General features: G+C 36.6%; 1 protein-coding gene across 3 annotated transcripts in view; it reads right to left on the bottom strand.

Moving 5' to 3' along the window:
* Window positions 1-1,916, bottom strand: part of LOC114881074 (bumetanide-sensitive sodium-(potassium)-chloride cotransporter) — a 73,825-nt gene extending 71,909 nt beyond the window's left edge. For 2 of the 3 annotated variants that reach the window (XM_046288583.1, XM_046288586.1), the window contains exon 1: window positions 1,572-1,916. The gene's annotated coding sequence lies outside the window, so the exon portion shown is untranslated. The remainder of the gene's footprint in view (window positions 1-1,571) is intronic. The other variant, XM_046288585.1, reaches the window with a different exon arrangement.
* Between the last annotated feature and the right edge of the window lie 20,064 nt (window positions 1,917-21,980).

The following is a 21,980-nucleotide window of genomic DNA, read 5'->3' as shown; positions in this document are numbered from 1 at the left end:
TAATATGCAGCGGTTTTTAACGTCGATCGAAAATCGTGAAGGAACAGGTAGATATCATGCGCAAGGGTTAAAATTTCATCGATCGAAGAAATCGACCAATTCCGTTCATATAGCCCGTTGAAAACACAATCGATTAATCAATGAGGTGACAGTTTTATTGATATATTATCTCAATCTATTATCAAACAGGCCATGAAATTTCACTGATGAGACAATGTTTCGTGAAACTGAACCAGTAGATGTAAACAAAACCTATTATTATCAATTATAACGGTATTATTCAATAACAAGGTTTTTTTATAATGACTACAAGATCGAAAAGGGTTTTAATAGAGATCAAAATATCGTACGTGTACTAGCGTAATTAGGTAGATACAGAAATAAATATTTGTGACAAAATAAAAACATATAAAAATGTAAATTTCTTATGGAAATTGCTGTGAGTGGAAGGTAAAAATTTGTATTATGTAAAATTATAAAGAAAATTGTGTTAAAAGTAAGAAACAATGGATATTTGACATTTTTAGTAATAGACACTTTCTTAGAGCTACTAAGAATTTAATTAAATTATTTAATTTAAGTATTAAATAAATAGTATCAATTAAATAATAGTATAAAAAATTATATTTTTGTTAGACAACATTTCTAATTACTCCAATATACACGAGCAAATAAAAAATACTTCTATTGTTGACTATTGCAGCCATATAAAAAAAAGTATTCATTCGATTTTCACGGAGTGTAAAGAGAAGAAACCAAGAATGTCACAAAATATCTCCAATGAGGAAAATAAGTTTTAATATTTTAGTCCAAATATAAAAAAATCAAGGTATATAAAATGAAACTTGTATTTTAATGAGGCAGCACAGAATTAATAATTAATAAAATAATTATCATTTTATAGTGATTTTAATGTATTCTTAAAATTGAAACACTGTATAATACTGAAACAATATGGGAAATGTCCACTTTGTTTGCATATTACTATGAAAAAATACTATTAGCATTTTGTTAATAATCAGATGCTTTATTTCTTCTAGTACTTGTTACAATATCTTGTAAGATTGCCAAGCCTTAAAATTGCACAATTTTCTGGGAACATGATATATAGTAAAAGGACCATGAAATACAGTAAAAAAAAAGAATAATTTATACTTTTTTATAAATAAGAGTATTCTGACCTGTTATGATTAATTCAAGAAAAAAAAGAGGAAAAGAAGACACAATATTATTCTCAAACTAAAATCCAATTAAAAAAAGACACCTATCTCCTACTTTTTCAATGTATATTTTGTATTTTATACACACCAAATATCTGACCCAATCTTACGCACAACCCTTAGAATTTGATTATTTTTCTGATTTAACAGTTCAATAGTTCCATTTGTCACAAACAAAAGCTGCTATAAAATAAAAGTATCCCTAAAAATGGGATTTTCTCGTTACCCTTCACTATATCTAAAAATTCTTTACACAATCTCGTAAACGTCGCGTCGTTCAGTCATCGATAAACGGTATCAATTCATCGAGCATTTCACAAGAAACGAATCAACGTTCTATATCCGACTTACGATAAACAAAAGCAGGAAACGGAAGAACGTCTTTTCCTGGGGTTTCACTGGGAGCACATTTTCTTGAACGTGCAAAAACAACAAGCGATCACGACGATGGTAAAAAGCGCGGCGATTCAAAATGAAAATCGTCACTCACGGAATGACAGCCGAGGAGGAACGATCCAGCCGTGATTTCACGGATCGCACCCGATTCACTGTTCACGAGCCGGCCTGAACGATCAGCGGAGATCCAACGCGAGCCACTGAACACTGCAACACTACGAATCCTTCGTAGCCGGCCGACATTAAGGAAGGAAGCATGCGTCGAGCTTCCCTTTCCCCATAAAACTCTTTCAAACACACGCCTGTACACCCACTTAAATACACGCGCGGTGGTACGTGCTCGCGCGCTCACCTAACGCGCACACACGTCATCCGCGTCGACGGACACGCGTTAGCTTCTCGCGAAAAAATAACGCGACGGATGATACGGATGGTTTTTATTGACGGGAGTCAAAGACCCGGGACACTGAATCGATCTATCAATTATCAGATGTATCGGTGCGATTTTTCTGTAGGGGAACGATGGTCGAAAGTGAGACGGAAGGGGATGAAGAAGTTTTGACTCTCTACAATTTCATTTCAACGATAATTATTATTATTTAGTAATACAGGAATCAAAGTAATTAGGTGTTCTTTTTTTAAAACAAAAACAACTTTTCAAACTTGCACTAAACATTTGAGCTTTTTTGAAAAGCTAGAATGATTACTTTACTGGACAATGCATTTTCGTCATTTTGAAAAAATTGCAATTGCAAACGCGAAAAAAATAATGAAAGGTATAAAACTTTGACCCACAACTTTGATGTCTAGTACCTAGTATCCAGTATCAAGTATCCGGTAGCCAGTACCAAGCATCAAGTATCGAGCACTAATTGTAAGCAGCAAGTACCAAGTACCAGGTATCAAATATGAAGTAGCAAATACCGAGTACCAAAAATCAAGTATCAAGTACCAAGTATTAAGTCCATCCAGTATTAAGTACCTACTATCCAGTATCTAGTATTCGTTGTCAAGTATCTAATATCTAAAGTCTAGTATCTAATATTTGGTACCTAATATCTAATATCTTTTTAAAAATCAATAATATTTCACAGAACTTACGCAGCCAAAGTTTTTTTATTTACTTACTAAAAATTGTAACTATACCCCTGTACGTTAAAATATTTGCACCCAAAGAGGAAGCCAGTATTTGTGTTTAACATTTCATTGATTTTAATTGTTAAAAATTCATCTTCCTGTAATAGTTGCATTAAATAATAATTTTTATTCATTTTGGATATGAATTAGTTGTGCTATTAGTACATTAAGTGAACAGTGTTTATTGAATTTTGGAAATTTAACTTTATCAAATCTTTTATGTTATGAATCTGATACATAAAAATAAATACGAGTATACATGTAATATTATATTATTTTTATACGAATGAATTACTTAAGAGATAGTTTTAGTATACAAATAAATCGTTTTGAATATAAATTCGCTCATAATAATTACATAAATGTCAATGATGTTGCAAAATCGATACTATGAACTTAAAACTTTCTTCATGCATTTTACATATCGTTTTCGTAATTATTTATCTCATCAAATAAATAAGTTTTTCTCTATTAATTCGATATACACGTTAAACAAAATTTTACTTTATTTCTCTAATTCGTTTATTTTTATCCACCCTATTTTTATCTTACATCATCTACTCGAATGCTGAATATACAGTAGCAGTGCAGACAGAAACTATATTTTTTTCTGTAAAGTGGAAAGAATGATGTACGTTCTTAATAAGTATGCTCAATTAAATTGTACAGCAATTTGAAATGACTTTTCCATTGTTACTTTTTTAGAGTTATGTGATTATAATCAAACATACTGATACTTTAGGGGGGATAAAGGACAACCAGAATTTAATAACGTATTTCCCAAAGGAATAACCACCCACGAACGTTACAAATATTAATTAAAACAGAAAATAATGGATTTTGCTTTCTATCATATGTATACGTGCAACTTTTTATATTAAATTCCGTTGACAAGCATACTCATTCTTTTAATTCGTAGAGGAAACAAATTTTCAAATATTAGATTTACAATTAAATTAACCACCTTCGCATTGTTTCCTACACAATTATTTGTTAAAATTTCGTGGATTATAATTTTGGATCTAACAAGAAGTAGGTGCCACACAAATGAATCATCTTTGCTATATTTGCCAATCTAATGCAATATAACGGTAATATTCATTAATACATACATTCATATTTGTATTTAATTACAATATTTAATTAATGGCATTTAATATTTGATAATTAACACTTATTTAATAACTAATATTTAATAGTTATTATCTAGTATCCAGAATCTGGTATGTCGTATTCAGTATCTATCATCCAATATCTAATATGTAGCATCCAGTATCCAGTAGCTACTCTTCAGTATTATCTAGTATACAATATCTGGTATCCGGTATGTAGTATCTAGTATCTAATGTCTGGTACCTAGCCTCCAATATTGGTTAATATTTAATATCCAATATTTTATGTGTAGTAGTTAGTATCTTGGTTCTCCGTCTAATATGTAATATGTAACGTATCTAATGTGTAAGTAATATGTAGCATTTAATTCTGTATTTAATTACGATATTTCCAAATGCTACTCTTTACTCATAAATAGAATTCTACAAATAACAGAATTTCCAAGTTACACGATATTTTTTCCTGCAAGCATAAAAGATACATATATCAAGCCGTAATATTCTGAGAAGCAACATTTCTGTTTGCAGCAGAATTCTATAAATACCACAGTAAATCATTTTTGTTCTGCGAACGTATATACATATAAATGATATACGCTCAATTAGTCGACAATGACACCTCGAAAGAGAATATTTGTCGACTTTGAAGATCGAAAGAGGTTTCCTGCACAGGAGTAGAAAGTAGGAGGAGTATGTAAGCTGTTAAAGGGAAGCATATTTATTTGATTGCGAAGGTCGATGGTCTGTTTAGTTACGTTCAAAAATATTTCGGTGATGGATGAAAAGCGGCCGACGCGACGCGACGTGAAGAAAGAGGCACTCTGTGAGAATGGTAGGAGCCATGCTCTAGTTTTACGATCAAGGTGCATCGTTTTCATTTTTTCTCATGTGTTTGAGAAATTTGTTGGTATATTAAATTAGTACAAAAATAATTGCGGCTATTTTAATTTTAAACCTCCATACTTATTTAGGAATGAACTTGTATTAAATACTTTTATGTAATAATAAGGTAAGTATGTATAATTCTATAAATATTTCTCAATTACCAGCCCATAAAAAATTTCTACTCGTTGAAAAAATTGTCTTTAACTTTAATTTGAAGTATAATGGTGCATTCAGATACTGCATATTAGACATTAGGTACTAAATACTGGATACCAGGTACTAGACATCGAATACCTGATACTGGATACTAGACATTGGATACTATAATAGATACCGGATATTTGACACTGGGCACTAGACATTGGATATTACATACCATCCGGTATCCAGATACTGGATACTGGACATTGGACACTGTATTCAGTATTCAGTATTCGGTATTCCGTATTCAGTATTTGGTATCCAGATACTGGATACTTGATACTGGACATTGGACACTGGATACCGGATACTGAATACGGAATACTGAATACTGAATATGTACTGGATACTGGATTTGACTGAAAAATCCACCATTCTTCATTTTAAATCTGGGGTAACTTTTCAAATTTTAAACTATATTAAAATAAAAATCTCATTCTTAATGGAATAAAGATACCGGCTGTGGAAATTAAAAGAAATTCTAATCTATTTAAAATGTCACTATTCTACAATAAATTTTGTTGCATCATATATCAGCAAGATCTTATCTAATCAGTAACAAGTGTTAGTACAAAATATACTCTATGATACTTTATGATACTTTACTCTGCGATGCTTTATCTATTGACGACAGATTTTTGAATAATGTGATTGTTATTTGTTCAATTTGTTACAATCTATCTGATCAGGCCAACTTGACATTTCTGTGAAGTGCCTGTAAGATAACAAAAGTGTTTCTCGTAGTTTAGTAAACAAATATATTATGGAGAAATAAGATGCAATGTAGGCCTCACAATACTCATAAATCATTTGTATAGGGCGTCCCATAAAAATGGGTCAAGGTATAGTTCTAAAGTGTAGAAGATAAAAAAATTCCATTAGACAAAATTAAAAGGTATCACTACAAACTATTATTGCCATTCATATTTTTATGTTGATACATTCATTTTTATAATAAAAATGTTTTAATTTTAACAAAAGGTATGCTTCATTTTTAAATTTTGGCTCTGATACATTAACCCTTGGAAAATGAATGCTCCGAAACAAATACGAAACTAATACAAACATGATTCAACTATCTTTATATTCAGGTTTGAAAGCTGAATTATATTTAATAATAAGTATAACAAAATATTTATATTCAAAAAAGGAAATATAAAAGAGTCAAAATGACTGCATCTCTGTGCAAAGACTAGAAAATTACAATTTACTGTACCTACTTTGAATTATAGCATCGATGAATTCTTTCTTTATAGTCATTTATTAAAAAATTATCATTTTTTAAACTATTTACTATGTACATCTTAAGTGTTTCACTTTATATGTATAACAAAATAACAGTAAACAATAATAATAAAAAAGTAAATAACAATATATGTTTATTAAATCGAAAATATTGATAATAATTTGTATTTGTTAATTAATTGCTTTCAGTTTTAATAATAATGTATCTAAACAAATTATTTCTAAATTCTATTAAATATGTCTTTATTTAGAATGTTCCAAAGAGCTATACTAATTTTTTCAGATTCGTTTTACACTTTCACATCTTGAAGAATGCGTAGGACATAGATGGCACACATTAAGTAGAGGTCTAAGGGAGGCTACAGTCCTGGGTCACAATTTCCAGGAAGCCCTATTGTAAACTTTCCATTTATTATGCCTAAGAATATTGAATCAAACTCCTTTCTTTAATGTTACCTTTTGTTTTTACGATTAAATGTTATTTCATTTTATTCAGGATAAATTTTAATATTTAAACCAATTTTGTTAACCAGCAGGGGCCCTTGAAGGCTAGATAGCGCTGGGCCCCAGAAATCTTGATTCGGTCCTGGAGTTAACAATTCTTCAGTACACTGAAACTTTTATTTATCTCATGTTTTATGTTTTCTTGTCTATATTTTAGTACACCTATTAAACAAAACTTCGCAATACATTGAAACCCATGCTTACTTTATATTTTATGTCTTTTCTATCTACACCTTCGTAAATCCATTAAACGAAACTTTTTATTACTTCGAAACGCGTTGTTAACATACTGTCAACAAACTTCTGGACATCCAGTGCGATGGACAAAGTATCGCTAACGCAAATTGTGACGTTGTGTCTTGGGAGCAGACACACCCACGCTTTTAAGACGACCTTGCGAAGATACGTTATCGAACGCAGCGGAGCGTGAGAGCATTTATCATAGGAAAAAATGTAGACCAATTGTTGATTATCTTTCCACGTGCTTTTCGTGTTTTTCTTGGATTAGTTACACTTCTCAAGTTTTCCAAGTCTAGTCGTTTCGATTATTCAACTGGTAATGAATATTCGAACGATGTCAGACTGTCAAATATTTGTGTTCATAATATTAAAAAAACATAATTCTTTTCTTTTCTTTTTAAATGTCAATCTTATATAAAGGCCTCATCAGAATTAATACCTGTAAATTGGCGCAAAATGTGCCAATGTTATATTTTCACAAAAATAAGTTAAACCCGATATTGAATTTGTAAACAATTCTACCTTCATTCTATATAAAGAAAAAAACGACAATTTCGAATTTTCTCTAGAAATGCCTATAATAATATTTTTATATGCTAATATCAAATAAATCTATTTTATAAACTTATATCTTTTTTGTGAAAAACTGAAATAGCATAAACTTCCATGCTACCTTTTTGTATTAGAACAGAAATTTGAAACAACAGGAACTTCTGTATCAGAAGTTATTTGAACATGAATTTTTAAGTATATCTTCAAGTATTAATATTTTAACTTTATAAATACTGATATTAGTATTTCTTGTACCACGCCATAGATACGTAGTTTAACACTTCGTCTTTAAAAAAAGATTTGCATCAAGCCACGTTGAATGCAAAAGATAATTCTGTATTTAACAGGTATTGCTACATAATATTAATTTAGAGACGTACATTTCAATGGTTCGCTGTGTGTGTTACAACAAATTTCAGTATGGATGCATTAGGTTGGGAGTGCAATTTTCATAAAAAAGAAATAACACACGTGTAATCATGTTAAGGTCATTATTAATGAGCTTGCACCTGCGATCATTTTCTGTTATCGCATCCAACGTTATGAATGGAAACATTGAAAATAAACATTGTAACACTATTTCATTGTTCTTGTGTGTAAAGTGTTCGTGAGGATTTTGAGCTACCTATGTCTTAAAGAATTAATTTCAATTCATTTTCAGACGTCAAATTGGCAATTTTGACAGGAAGAAAGAAAACCATTTCTTGTTATTTAGTTTTCGAACGTTAAACTGGGTCACCTGTAACTCAATTGTAACTTACGAAATGTATTATGAGTAGAATTAAAGATGTTAATTTTTAAACGAAAGTATTTCAATATACAATGCTATTTAACACCTCGACTGTTATGTCACTCATATGTTGGAGATGCTTGAATTTCCATAAGAAACTATCAACCATATTGCTGAAACCTCCTTTATTTACCTAATTATTAATATTCGATATATTCGGTACTTGAAATTATGAATAATAAAAAAATTAAGTATTATAAACATTTAATGAAAATAAAAATATTATAATTTAAGGTTTATCGTTAATTAACCATTATGTTAATTAGCCATAATTAACCATATCTCAGCAACGCGACCTAAAACTTGAAAAGAAAGAAAAAGTATTGTTTAATGAATTTTCCCAGAGTTTTAGTGTTACAATTAATATATTACAGAAATAGCGTAAAATTTGGGATATGAAAATAATGCAGAGTATAAAATTAAATTTAAATTATCATTGCCTCAACGGTTTGCTATTCTCGGGCTAATATAACAGTATAATGTAAAATAATATTCCTTTGGGAAATTAGAAATTATTTATTGAAGCATAAAATTTATATGATGGAAGTGATAAATTTTAATTAGGGGACATGAAAATATACTTACTTCGTTCGATTAATTATTTATATGCAATATTATTCATAATTAGTTAGCAATAGCTGATAATGAACTTACTGAAATTTAAAACGGATACTAGTCAATTTTGTTTATTAAAAAGTATAGAAAACAAACAGAAAGGTGTGTATATTGACAGAAAAGCTAATGAAAAATGTTATTGCATAAATTTTGTGAGTATTTGAAAATATTAGAGTAACAGTTATGTTTAATGTAGGTTTTGACGTGATAATTAATTTAGTTAGAAATTTTACCAAAATCATGTTGTTTTAAATAAAATTTTAATTTTGTATAGTATAGAACCCGGGGTGGGTTTACCATTAGACAAAATAGACACATTCCAAGGGCCTGCTACAAAGAGGGACCTGCATAGAGGTATAGATATTAATAATGACTCATTATGGTATGAAATGAACAAATCTGCTAGCTTGGACTTCCAAATTTAATATAAAAGTATAGGTCCCAATTTTTATTTGTACGCTTCATGCCCGAGAAGCTCTAGATGCGGTATACAAAATAACTTAAAAAACTTAAATTTCTCTTTTCTTAATAATTGTTCGAAAACTCATTCTTTCATAGATAACAAAAATATTAAATTGTCCTTTAAGTAATTACTACACTGTCAATATTCATGTAAATATACAACCGACGTGACGCTGCCATTCCTGAGCCCGCGCACTATGCGCGCTCGGATTGGCCAGTGTTTTTCTTTAGTAATTCAAAAGCAAAGCCTCAAACAACATTTTCGCAAAGGAAAAGCTTTCACTCCGTTAAGGGGCTTACACTTGTATTATAGTATTTCTTTTAAGAGATTGAAAGTGCCTGCTACCTTAATTCATATGTTCTATATTTTTTACTGATTCAAAACTATTTGTATTTTTAAAATGATTCAACTGATTTACATACTTTTTTATGCTCATTGTCAATTCAGGGATGCCAAGTAGCGTACGGTAGCCCTGTGAAACCAAACGCTGTTGATTTAGACTCTAAATTTTAGAGGCATAGAACATCAAACCTTAGAATTGGAAATTAAAAACTACAACAAATTATTATAAAAAAACCTTCAAAAAATGATATATTTAAAATTAAATAAAGAGACAGAAGTGTCATTTTTTATCCCCTTTTTCTTATCACTATGTGTGAACAAATGAGATTTTTCATTTATAAAAGGAGCGAAGGCAGATAAAACTCCACACCTAGAGAAAAGTTGCTATAACATATACGAATAATTTTTCTTTCGAATAAAAATTCATGTAAATAGTTTTCGAACGAAAATTGCAAATAAATCGGTCATTCGAAAATAACAAATAATCTTTTATATAATATTTAATTCATTTGAATGACATTAAAAAAACCATGTATTATTTTCGAATAACTTCGTTTTATACAATGGTTGTGGAAAATTTGAATAATGTCTATGTCACAGATCCTTTGAACGAGTCAACTAAAGCATCATGAAAAACGAATGCCGCTAATTGGCATATTTTTAGAACTTTTGATCGTATTTTATATTTCCGAAAACGAGAAGTATGTACATAAAGAGTTTCCAAGATCAAATAAAATTCACGCAGCGTTGTTATTCGCCTTTAACTAACTTGATTGAAGAGGCTACAGTACACCTTGGGAAAAAAGAAAATAACCGAATCTTTCCGGTCAAAACCGATTTCTCTACATCTTCGTGTGAGTAACTTTTCTTGATTAGCGGATAATTCTCAAGTACAAGCATGACTTCATCGGTTCAATCGTCAACAATAACTTGTACATGTGCCTGTGCCACCGAGTTATTTAAGATATTGCCGTTAATGAAAGCGACAGGAAATTGTTGCATTCATTTTCCACTGATAAAAGATTAGGCCACCTTGAGCACTTGAAAAAATACTGCATTTTTTAAATTTATTTATAAATAATAAAAACACTTTTTGAAATTAAGATTTTACAATAAAAACCTGATATCTCAGAAGTACTATGCTTGTTAACAAAAATTTTATACATGTACTGTTCATATACATCCATTGGCGTGATTAGGTAAGGGTCAGAATGGACCTACCCTCTTCGGAAATATTGACTACCCCCCAGTATTTTAAAATTTCTGAACTGAAAAAATATAAAAATTCCAGAATTCAAAATGTTTCGTATTTCAAAATTTCAGCATTCCCAAATTCTAGAACTCCGAAATTTCAGAATTTTAAAGTTCTAGATTTTCAAAATTTCTAAGGAACATGGCCCACTCTCAAAAAAGTCTAAATTACGCCAATATACATATATATATATATACAATATATTTGTCTTTACTAAAAAGTGTTGATTGAACAAGGTGTTTTTAGCACTCACAAATAAATTTCGAAAAATGCAGTATTTTCTGATTTGGTCAAGATAGATTACATGTTGAACCCATTCACTTAAACAAAAATGTATGCTGTTAACAAAGAGTTGACAGGAGTAGTTGGAGAACTTAATTGAATATCAAAGATGAAAGAAGAACTTCGTCAGCGTATGTCAGTTTATAAAAATAAGATTCAAATGTCATGTAACAAAAAATCTATAACTGATTTATTACAAAATTATAACAAATAAATTAAATGCTATGTAAGCACTATATCTATGTGTATGTTTACATTTCGAAGTGTAGCTGATTTTTATTGATAAAAGTGAGACCAAGGGGAAAAATGTTTATAGTCTGTTTCAAAATAAAATTAGAATTTTACTATCATGTATTAGAGCTTGGGAAGGGCTATCAAATTATAGTATAATAGAAAGGAAAAGCAACTCAATTCAGAAGAAGTAAGGGCCAAAAAATCTTGGTTTATGAAAGAACGATCAATCTTTGTAATGGAAAAATGATCCATTTTGAATTTTCAGTATATATTTATTTCCCATATATTTAACAACATTTAAAGTTTATAAAACGGGAGCAAATGTTTAATTCAAAATATTTTAATAATAACTTTTAATATTTTCATTATTACTATGTTATTAATCCTACAATTATTGTTAATAGAAAACTGAACAAAGTCCATATACTTCTTATTGTTAGTAAAAATATTAAATTAATACTAACAATAAGTCAAAATCCGGACTACAAAAATAAATCCTTCATTTATAAAATTTACGAATGTATCCAAAAACATTATGAAAAATAGAAACATTTCATTTTTGATTGTGTGTGCTAATCAGAAATTTACAGATTCTTCATCGAATATCTACTGGAAATTGTACTATTTGTGATTATGATCATTTTTCTTCTGAATTTTTTAAGCTTAATATCGACGTATGAAAATATAGCTTATATCAACAGAGAACATAAACATTACGTAACTTGCCTTATCGTATATTGAACTGAAAGAAATTAGTTAATTAGAAATTAATTCTTTGAAATATTGTTTGTATTTCATATTATTGTTATACTTTTGCAATAAGACTTGTCACATGAGATTTTAGTCTTATTTACTTGTAGAATATACGTAGCAATGAAGTTTGTATAGAAAGATGTAGGACATCTTGTATAGACGGGAGTTGATGTATTGTTTAATTATGAAGATAAACGATTTCTTATATAAGAATTTCTAACTGTATAATGACTTCCCGTTCTAATCTCGTTACGGAGTAATCATTCGACAGGTATCTATTATAATTACAATTTTGATTTAATGGTATACCATATTAATGGATGATTTTTGTTTTATTGAAATAAAAAATGTTTGGCAAAAGTAAATCCTCAAAATTTTTAGTTCCTCAGAGTAATGAAAAAAGAAGCAAATATTTAAAATTAATTAAAAAATGGATTGTGTAAAAGTGACAGCTTTGTTTGTTGAAATATCAGGCTTCCTTAGGAAAACTAACGATATAGGGGAAGAAAGAATTCTCAAAATCTGGGTAAACTTTACTTTACCGGGCCCAAAATTTTGGACTTTTTTTGAATCTATAGTTTTTAATGCGAAGAATTCAAAAATGCAAGTCTCAACTTTAGGAATCCAATGGTTCAAAAGTTATAAGCATGTAAAGTTTGATATTTTTAGCGCATTTGCTACGTCACTGTGACGCCATATTGGCTTCTTGTCCAATGAACGGGGTCGCTAGCTGCAGGCAGCAGGTGCCGACCACTTTAGCGGGTTTAGTCAAATCGTAAATTTGATACTGTCTGACAAAGGAACATCGGGGACTGATACACTCCGATTTTGATGAAACTTTGCATAAATATTTATTAGACCTGTTTATGAAGATAACTGTAATTTCCTTGGTGCCCGTTTTTCACTTTGAGGGAGATATCAACCCTTTTATCCAAACCGCCCTTTCTATATACGTGCTTATAAATCGTAAACAACAAAAGATATCAAAAAATAGTTGAAATAAAAGTTGTACTGTTTCTTGAGGTCTATAAAGCTGCGTGTAAGTTTTTTTTAAAATCATCCTTTTTGCAAAATTGAATTTCCCCTCCCCCTCCGTTTTGAAAACTTTACTTTTTTTCAATTAATAAAAGCGCCTATTTATTATGAATTCAACGATGTATTATAGTATATAGTTGTTTTAATTATACCGATGGAATTTTTGATTTAAGTTTTTTGATCTGTCTGTATTGACCGCTAACTCATCTTATGCTTGCAATGTTGATAAGATCTTTGATAAGAACCATTTTTCCATTCGTTTTACATGTCATTTTCATAATTGCAAGATTAACTTCATCATATGATGAAGTACTTACATTTATTTTGTAGATTTTCTACGATATACAGAGTACTTCCGATGTAGTAGTACAATTGAAAAGACGGTTAATCTACATATAAAAATAAGCTGAAAAATAAGCTGAAAACCGGTTGCGGTGTCGGCTCGGGTTTCGAACGTTGCATATATCCAGGCGAGGTGTCGATTCTGGGCATTTAAACGTTGCATATATCCAGTCTTGGTGTCGATTCTGGGCATTTAATGTTGCATATATCCAGTCTTGGTGTCGATTCTGCGTCCGTACAAATCGTTTGTACCGTGCCGCGATACCTATTCTACGTTCGTACACAACATGCGACATGTTGCATGTTGCATGTTGCGTGTTTGATGTATCTTTGGTGTATGGCCTGCCTTATACATATGTAGCCGAGGTGTCAATTCTATATTGTTTATTTTATTATTATTGTTTATTTACTCTATTATCATTCTGTTATTACTGTTAGCTAAATTACTTTAATTTTCAATAGGAAGAAACTGTCCGGTTTCATGGAAATCACGGGCTGTTCCTAACATCATAAAGCACCTAATTTGCAGTCAATGGTTCCGCTGCTTAGAAATACATATCCAGGTTTTACTGTATTTCGTAACGTTTTCACGACATTACTGCCCTTCCTTTCCAACTTCAAATGGGACTACATACTAGCTTCAGCGTCTGTGAAGTCCGTTTCGCTCTTTGTCTTTTTCTACAATCGAAAGTAACCGACAGTAAGCGAGAGAGGCTCGTGTCGACCCTTTGAATATAGCCGAACGTAGAAAAGGATAAAGAGCGAAAAGAAAACCTCGCAGATGCTCAACCTAACACTCTCATTTGAAGTTGGAAATGAAGACCAGTAACGTCGTGAAAACGTTACGTCGTAGTACGGAATATTACATTTGTGCCCAGTGCAATAGCAACGTGACAGTGAATCAAATGTTTATTTACTTGAAAGAATTGAATCCTTTCGGACCATGTAGTGAAATTCTGTGAAGAATTTCTGTTCTTCGTAACGTGTTCCCTCCTCGAATGTTCAGGATCGGCACAATGACCTAGTGACAGCAAACCATTTTCATTGCAACTGGATCATTTACGGACGAATGGATAAGTTTTATTTACATTATTTTTGAATGTTTTCCAATTTAACACGTTTATTAGTTATTCCATTTCAATTCCTTTTTTTATTATGTGGAAACGTTTTTTATTTCCAAATCACGTATTTGTTTTTCCATACTTTTTTCAAATGATTACAAAGTATTTTAAAAAATTTTTTTTAATTCCTATCGTACAACTAATAAAAGTGTTGGATCAATTCGATTTATTCATTCTACATGAACAACGATTCATTACTTTATTCGTTGTTCATGAGCAATCAATAATTCGATACTATTATTATTTTCTTTTTTCTGTTATTCGATGAAACTTCTGCGCAACGAATCCTATTATACCGACGTAGTGCCGCTGCACTTGATCACGACCGCGCAGAGCATACCCAACACTCTCGTGGTTCGGCCCGCGCTAATGGCGCGCTCTGATTGGCAAACGTTTTTCGTTAATAACTCGAAAACGAAACCTTAACCAACATTTTGGTAAAGGAAAAAGTTGTTTAGAATGACCTCAGCAATCATCTCTCCACGGGTCCTACCCCAGTTCTGGGACACCCTGTATATTATGAAATTTATGAGTACAGTATTTCCTCGAAATAAGCAAGTGGCTCGGGACCGAACAGTTGCTTATTTCGAAACAGGTTGCTATTCGGCTTGACTTTGTTCTCGAAACGGGACGACAGAGAACGCGAGAAACGAGTGAGAGATTCGAAGTAGCGGCAAATCATAAAGTGATCGGCCGAGCAGCGATGTTATTTTTTGAACAAGGATAGAAAGCATTAGATACATATATTCCATCCTTCTTCTACTAACCGATGTCACTGCTCAGTCAAGCCTAGAATTTGTTACCCTAAACATCGGCTTCGCGCTTTCATGGACCTCTCACTCATTTCTCGTACCTCTCAGTTTGCGGGCGACTTCAAACAAAGAAGAAGGGATAGCGAGTTGCTTATTTCGAAGCAATACTGCAATAATATGTAAATATCAATTCAAATTTTTCCGCAAGAACGTTTACACAAGTGATAGGGGCAGACCTCGCAATGCTCCAACCCCGCAAAGGGAGCGGAGCACCGGACCGACTCCGTCGGTCAAGGCTGAGTCCCAATCAAGCGCGTCCCCCGTGCACCGCGGAACGGCTCACCTAAAGTGACCGGGACGCGGGTAAAGGCGTGTCCGTGAAGGGCACCGACCAACGGGCGCTATAAGGGACCCCCGAGGACGGAAAATCCTTCAGAGGGGAACAAAGGCCCCGTCGTGGATCAGCTCCCCGAGCCAAGGTGTAAGCGATCGTGCCGAGAGCTGGATGGCACCGGGATGAAGGTATCGCGAACGATTTAGCCTTACCCTCGTACAGCAGGCTCTACGAGGGCGGACTCTTTCCTGCATACTCGTGGGAACATTCATGGAACCAACAAAAACAAAAATAAACGAAAAAGATGCCATAAACATAGAGGAGGAGCTCTCCGGTAAGGGACCTCTCTCCTTAGGGGCAGCGATCTTCGGTGTTGAGCGACTGGCCGATGTTGACGTAGCATTAGCTGCGGCGACAGAGGTAGGGCTCTCCCTAGCGGACATAGCGAATCCGAGGACGGGCGAGGGCGCAGACAGCATTGCAGTGCCTACGTCTGCAGTAGTGATGGGCATATTTCTGAATTGTATCGATATTTGGTATCGATACGTATCGATAACCAAAGTATCGACATACATCAATTGGGAATAAAGTATCGTAATTTTATTGATATCAATACGTACAATTAAATTAGAAGTGAAGTTCAATAAAAAATGGACTACTTATTCAATATTTGTTTTATATGATAAACATATTATTATATTTAATATTTTAATTTTTTTGAACGTGCATCCATTACGAGGATTATTTAGAATCTATATACAGATCTTTTCTTAACAGTTTATATCTAATTTACATAACTATTTATTAACTTATGCATTACTATACATTGAGATCAATATTGCATACATTCTATATATACATATAAATAAACATATAAGTGAAACTTATTGCTACAAAATATTTTTCTATCTAATTTTCTCCTTACTGTACATTCATTGTATCGAAATTTCGATATTCATATATTAAGTATCGATACTGCAATATATCGTCATGTTAAATATTGATACAAAATATCGATATTTGAACTAAAAAATATCGATATTCCAAATATCGATACTGTATCGCCCATCACTAGTCTTCAACAGCAGACAAAAGGAGAAAGGCGAATCGCAGTGGGGGGGCGAAGAGGTGGGCCCGGAAGGCCAAATTGGCCACCGGAACCAGCTCGAAGCTGTCGTCATCTTCTCTTCAGACAGCATCAGAGGACGGGGCGAGCCCAGGACGTAGGCAGGTCACGGCATCTGAACAGGCTAAAGGGGTCGAGGGGGGTGCGGGGGCTGCAGGGCTCAAAAGGGACCAGCGGACGGCACACCACCGGACCAAACGGCAAAAAGGGGCAGGATTTTCCCGGAACCGTCTGGGTACAGGCTGAGCTCGGAGCAGGGAGATCTCGTTTTGAGGGCCCTCGAAGCGGAGTTGGACGCGATACCGGAAGGTAAAGAGGTCCCACGCTTTAAGGGCAACAAGCGGGAACAGACCCTTTGGATCACCTGCACGGAAGATACGGCCAGGGAATGGCTGAAAGTCATAATGGGTAAGGTGAAACCTTGGGAAAGCGCATCTCTCCAAGTATTGGAGACAGAGTGTCTACCAAGGCTTCATAAACTAATCAGGGTTATCCCTGGCCCACCGGCAACGACGTGGATGATTCTAAGCCGCCTTAGAAGGCAAAATCCGGGACTGAACACCCAACTTTGGAGGGTGTGGGAGCGGAAAGAGAAGGCCAGGTCGGTCCAAGAAGTGGTTGGGGATGAGGACGAGTCCTTTCGGGTCCTGAGCGGTTGGGGCTTCGTGGCCGACGTTGGGCTGGACAGGGTACTCTTTAGGGAACCTCGTGCACGGGCCGACGGGGGTCGGGGAGAACGGACCGGGGAATCAGGTACCGGCAAGGACAGCACCACGAAGCCTCCAGCGATAGGGAGGAGTGGTGGCAACGGCGGAACCAATGACGCGCAGAATGTATTCGCATCCATGGGGACCGAGGTGGCCGCCATTACCCCTCTGTCGTCTGGGAAAGGAGGATCATTAAGGAGCAACGTGAACGGAAGGGCCCGGCCAAAACGAAGGCGGAGACTATCGACTCGGGAATGGGGAGTAAGGATCCGGTGGCGGAGAGCTTAAAGACCACTCCAACGGGGAGAGAAAACCAGGGGCCCATTTGCAGGGGACCTCCCAAGGCCTGGATCATGGGAAGAGTTGGCCTGTCGGAGACTCGGAGCGAGGTCCAAAGGACCATCAGTACGACCACCTCGTACAGGCCAAGGGAATTGGGGCAAATGGAATGCCCCGGTAAAGCGCAGGGGGAAATAATGAGCCGGAACACGGGCATATTAAGCACCGGCGGTATACACGCGAGGAAGAGTAATACCGCAGCCTCTATGACCGCAGGATGCTCCTCTATCTTGCAGATCAACTTGCAGCACTGCAAAGTAGCTACGGATCTGCTCCAATGGCGGTTAGCGGTGCAGCACACAGATATAAATAAAAATATAAATATAGCCCTAATACAGGAACCTTAGATATACCAAGAACAAGTAGGCAGGCTGAATATAAAACAAGGCTCCATCTTTCACGGGATCCTAAAATGCGGCCCAAAGGGATGCGTCTTCGTAGAATTCTGGCAGAATTGGGGTGGGGGGTAGCAGGGCGAATCTGGTGGTTTGCTCGATCTACTTACCCTACGACTCTGAGGTACCTCCACCTTCGAGGGAACTCAGGGGGCTGGTAGACTACTGCAAGAATAAAGGGCTGCAACTAATGATAGGGTGGGACGCAAATGCGCATCATATCGTCTGGGGCAGCACCAACATCAATAAGAGAGGAGAGGCTCTGTTAGAGTACCTCTCAACTATGGACATGGAGGTTCTAAATGGAGGCTCCAGCCCAAATTTTGTTACCTCCAGGCGACAGGAGGTACTTGACATTACGCTGGGTTCCAGGAAGGTGACCCAATGAAGCCACGCTCTCGGACCACAGGCTAATTACGTTCAGGATAATGACAGAGACGGACCTAAGGGCTACGGAAATCTACAGGAACCCCAGGGCCACTATATGGCATCACTATCGTGAGAGCCTGAAGGAAGAGCTCGGGGGGAACTGTGTGAGACCAAGGACCGCGAAAGGAATCGAGATCGAGGTCGTAAGATTGCAGACCGCGATCATCAGATCGTACGAAAGGTCCTGTCCAGCATAACAAAGAAAAGATAGCAGAAGCGTCCCTTGGTGGAACAATGAGCTGAACAGGCTCAGAACTAGGGCTTGGAAGCTACTTAACAAGGCCAATACAGATGCCGCGTGGGCCTCATATAAAGAGACTCAGAAGGCTTTCAAGAAATTGAGTAGATCATCCAAGAGGAGGGCCTGGAAGGACTTCTGCCAAGAGACCGAGGCCCTACCGATGGTTGCCAGGCTTCGGAAGATATTTATATCCGGACCCCCTCAAAACTCGGAAAGGCTCAAACTTCCAGACGGAGGCGTTACAGCAGATCCTCTGCAAACGCTGAAGCACCTTGTGGAGACACATTTCCCAGGCTCGAAGCTGAAGCCAGAAGGACAGTTCCAAGCAGAACAGAGACCTCCTAGGAACAGCGAACGGGACTGGGACTTCTAAGATAGTTACACTTGACAAGCTAAGATGGGCTATAGGCTCATTTAGCAAGTACAAAAGCCCAAGCGTGGATGGAATCTTCCCGGTTCTCGTACAGGAAGCCGGAAAGGACCTGTGAAGGCGTCTGGTCTACATCTACAGAGTGTGCTTAGCACTAGGTTACGCACCAAAAGCATGGAGAGTAGCCAAAGTGGTCTTTCTGCCTAAGACGGGCAGAAGCGGCTATGACACGGCCAAATCCTTTAGGCCAGTCAGCCTAACATCCTTTCTGCTCAAAACGCTGGAATGATTGGTTGACAGGTACATAAGAGAGCATTCACTGGTGAAGAGGCCGGTACATGCCTCGCAGCACGCTATCAGGCTGGCAAATCCGTGGAGATAACGCTCCATCACCTGGTAAGGAAGATTGAGGTGGCCCTGTCTCAGGGAGAGTCCGTCGTGAGCGTTCTCATTGATATAGAAGTTCAACAGTACACCCTTCGACATGATGTGCGAAGCTGCTAGCAGTTTTGGCATTGACAATAGCTTGGTTACCTAGATCGACAATATGCTACGAACCAGGACCATAATAACTTACTCCAGCGGGACTTGCGTTTAGGGCACGGATCGTAAAGGGATGCCCGGAGGGGGGAGTTCTGTCTCCCTTGCTGTGGACTCTCGTGGCGGACGAGCTGCTCCGTAGGCTAAGCGAGGAAGGATTCCTGGTGCAGGGGTATGCGGATGACATATGTATATCGGTCAGAAGCAGACATCCGCAGTATATAGCGAGGACACTGCAAGAAGCACTCATACTCGTGCAGGGTGCCTATCACATAACCTGAAGGTGAACCCAACCAAGACGGAGATGGTACTGTTCTCGAGGGAATGACGCTCTGAATTCAAGAACCCCTCACTGTTTGAGGTGGAGCTTGGTATATCCACCTCAGTAAAATAACTAGGGGTCACCCTAGACACGAAGTTAACTTGGAAGTTCCACATCGAGAAGCAGGCACAAAAGGCAATTTCAACCTACTGAGCTTGTAGAAGGATGTTTGGAGTAACGTGGGGGCTAAAACCAAGAGTGGTCAGGTGGATCTACACCGCGATCATGGTATCCCAACTAACGTATGCCTCCGTTGTATGGTGGACCTCTATGAGGAAGCACTGCAACAGGAGGACTTTGGAAAAGATTTACCTGCTAGCGTTACTTGGGATAACAGGTGCCTTTCGCACCATGCCGACCTTGGCAATAGGAGTACTCATGGACCTGGCACTACCACACATCGTGGTGGAAGCCGCGGCCAGAAGTGCAGCTATGAAGCTACATCTAGCAGGGAAATGGAAGGGGGCGGGAACAAGACACGCGTCAATCCTGAGGGAGTTCGGAGAACCAAGTGGGGCCTTGACACTGGGAGGAGACATGTGCGACCCGACCAACCACTTCAAGCATAACTTCCGGGTAAGACTTCCATGCAGGGAAGTGTAGGAGATGAACCGGAAGGAACTCCTTACTCCGGGAGGGCTAATCTGGTACATAGACGGCTCTAAAACCAAAATTGGAACCGGAGTGGGGATATGGGTGGAGAGGCCCAGAACTATCTCTGTCACTGGGTCAACACGTATCGATTTTTCAAATGGAAGTGTTTGCCATTTGGGCCTGTGCCAAATTAAATTTGGACCGGGGCTACAGGGACAAACACATCTACATTTGCAGTGACAGTAAGGCTGCGCTCGGATCCTTCCGAACCACGGTAGTAAGATCCAGGCTGGTACAAGACTGCACTGACATACTAGAACAGTTAGCTGGGAACAATAACTGTGTCAATTTGATCTGGATTCCTGGACACGCAGGAATACCAGGAAATGAAAAGGCGAATATGTTGGCACAGGAAGGAGCCATACGACCCGGCCCGGATACAACACACCACATAGGTGTTTCTATGGGGACGGTAAAGAAAATGGTGAGGGCGTGGGTGAGAACCCAGACTCACCAAATCTGGAGCCGGACTCAAGGTATGAGGCACACTGAGGCCCTGTTTAAAGGGCCATCGACACTGCTAGGCAGGACCCTAAGCTGCCTAGAAAGATACCTACTGTGTCTACTCGTGGAGCTCATTACTGGGCACTGGTACACGAGGAAACACTTGACGCACAGGCATGGAGGATGAGAGTCCTCTCCACTTGATATTGTGTTGCAAAGGCCTGGAGGCTCAGAGGCGTTCAAGGCTCGGGGCCCTAGTCTTTGACAACGCACACTTGGAGGGCATTGGAGTGGGCAGGCTTCTGGGCTTTGCAAGGGAAGCCGGTTTTCACAATTTACCTGGGTAGTTAGAACTGCCCGTTTGGGCTCGGGTACAATGGTTCATTGAAGACTGAGTGCCCGGTGTTTCAACAAAAATAATAATAACACTGAGCCACATTCCTATATTTTTCAGCGGCCTCTTCCTTACGTTGTCATTTTCCCGGGGGACGCTTATGGGAAAGGACGAGAACCCAGGACATCACCATGGACGCATGAACCCAGACATGTGACGCCTGATTTGATTACGAATGTAGAATACAATATTTTCGTCTTTTACAATTTCAA

Source organism: Osmia bicornis, chromosome 14 (genome assembly GCF_907164935.1).
Source record: "Osmia bicornis bicornis chromosome 14, iOsmBic2.1, whole genome shotgun sequence".
In the NCBI taxonomy this organism is placed as follows: Eukaryota; Metazoa; Arthropoda; class Insecta; order Hymenoptera; family Megachilidae; genus Osmia; species Osmia bicornis.
This window is presented reverse-complemented; position numbering and strand designations above follow the sequence as displayed.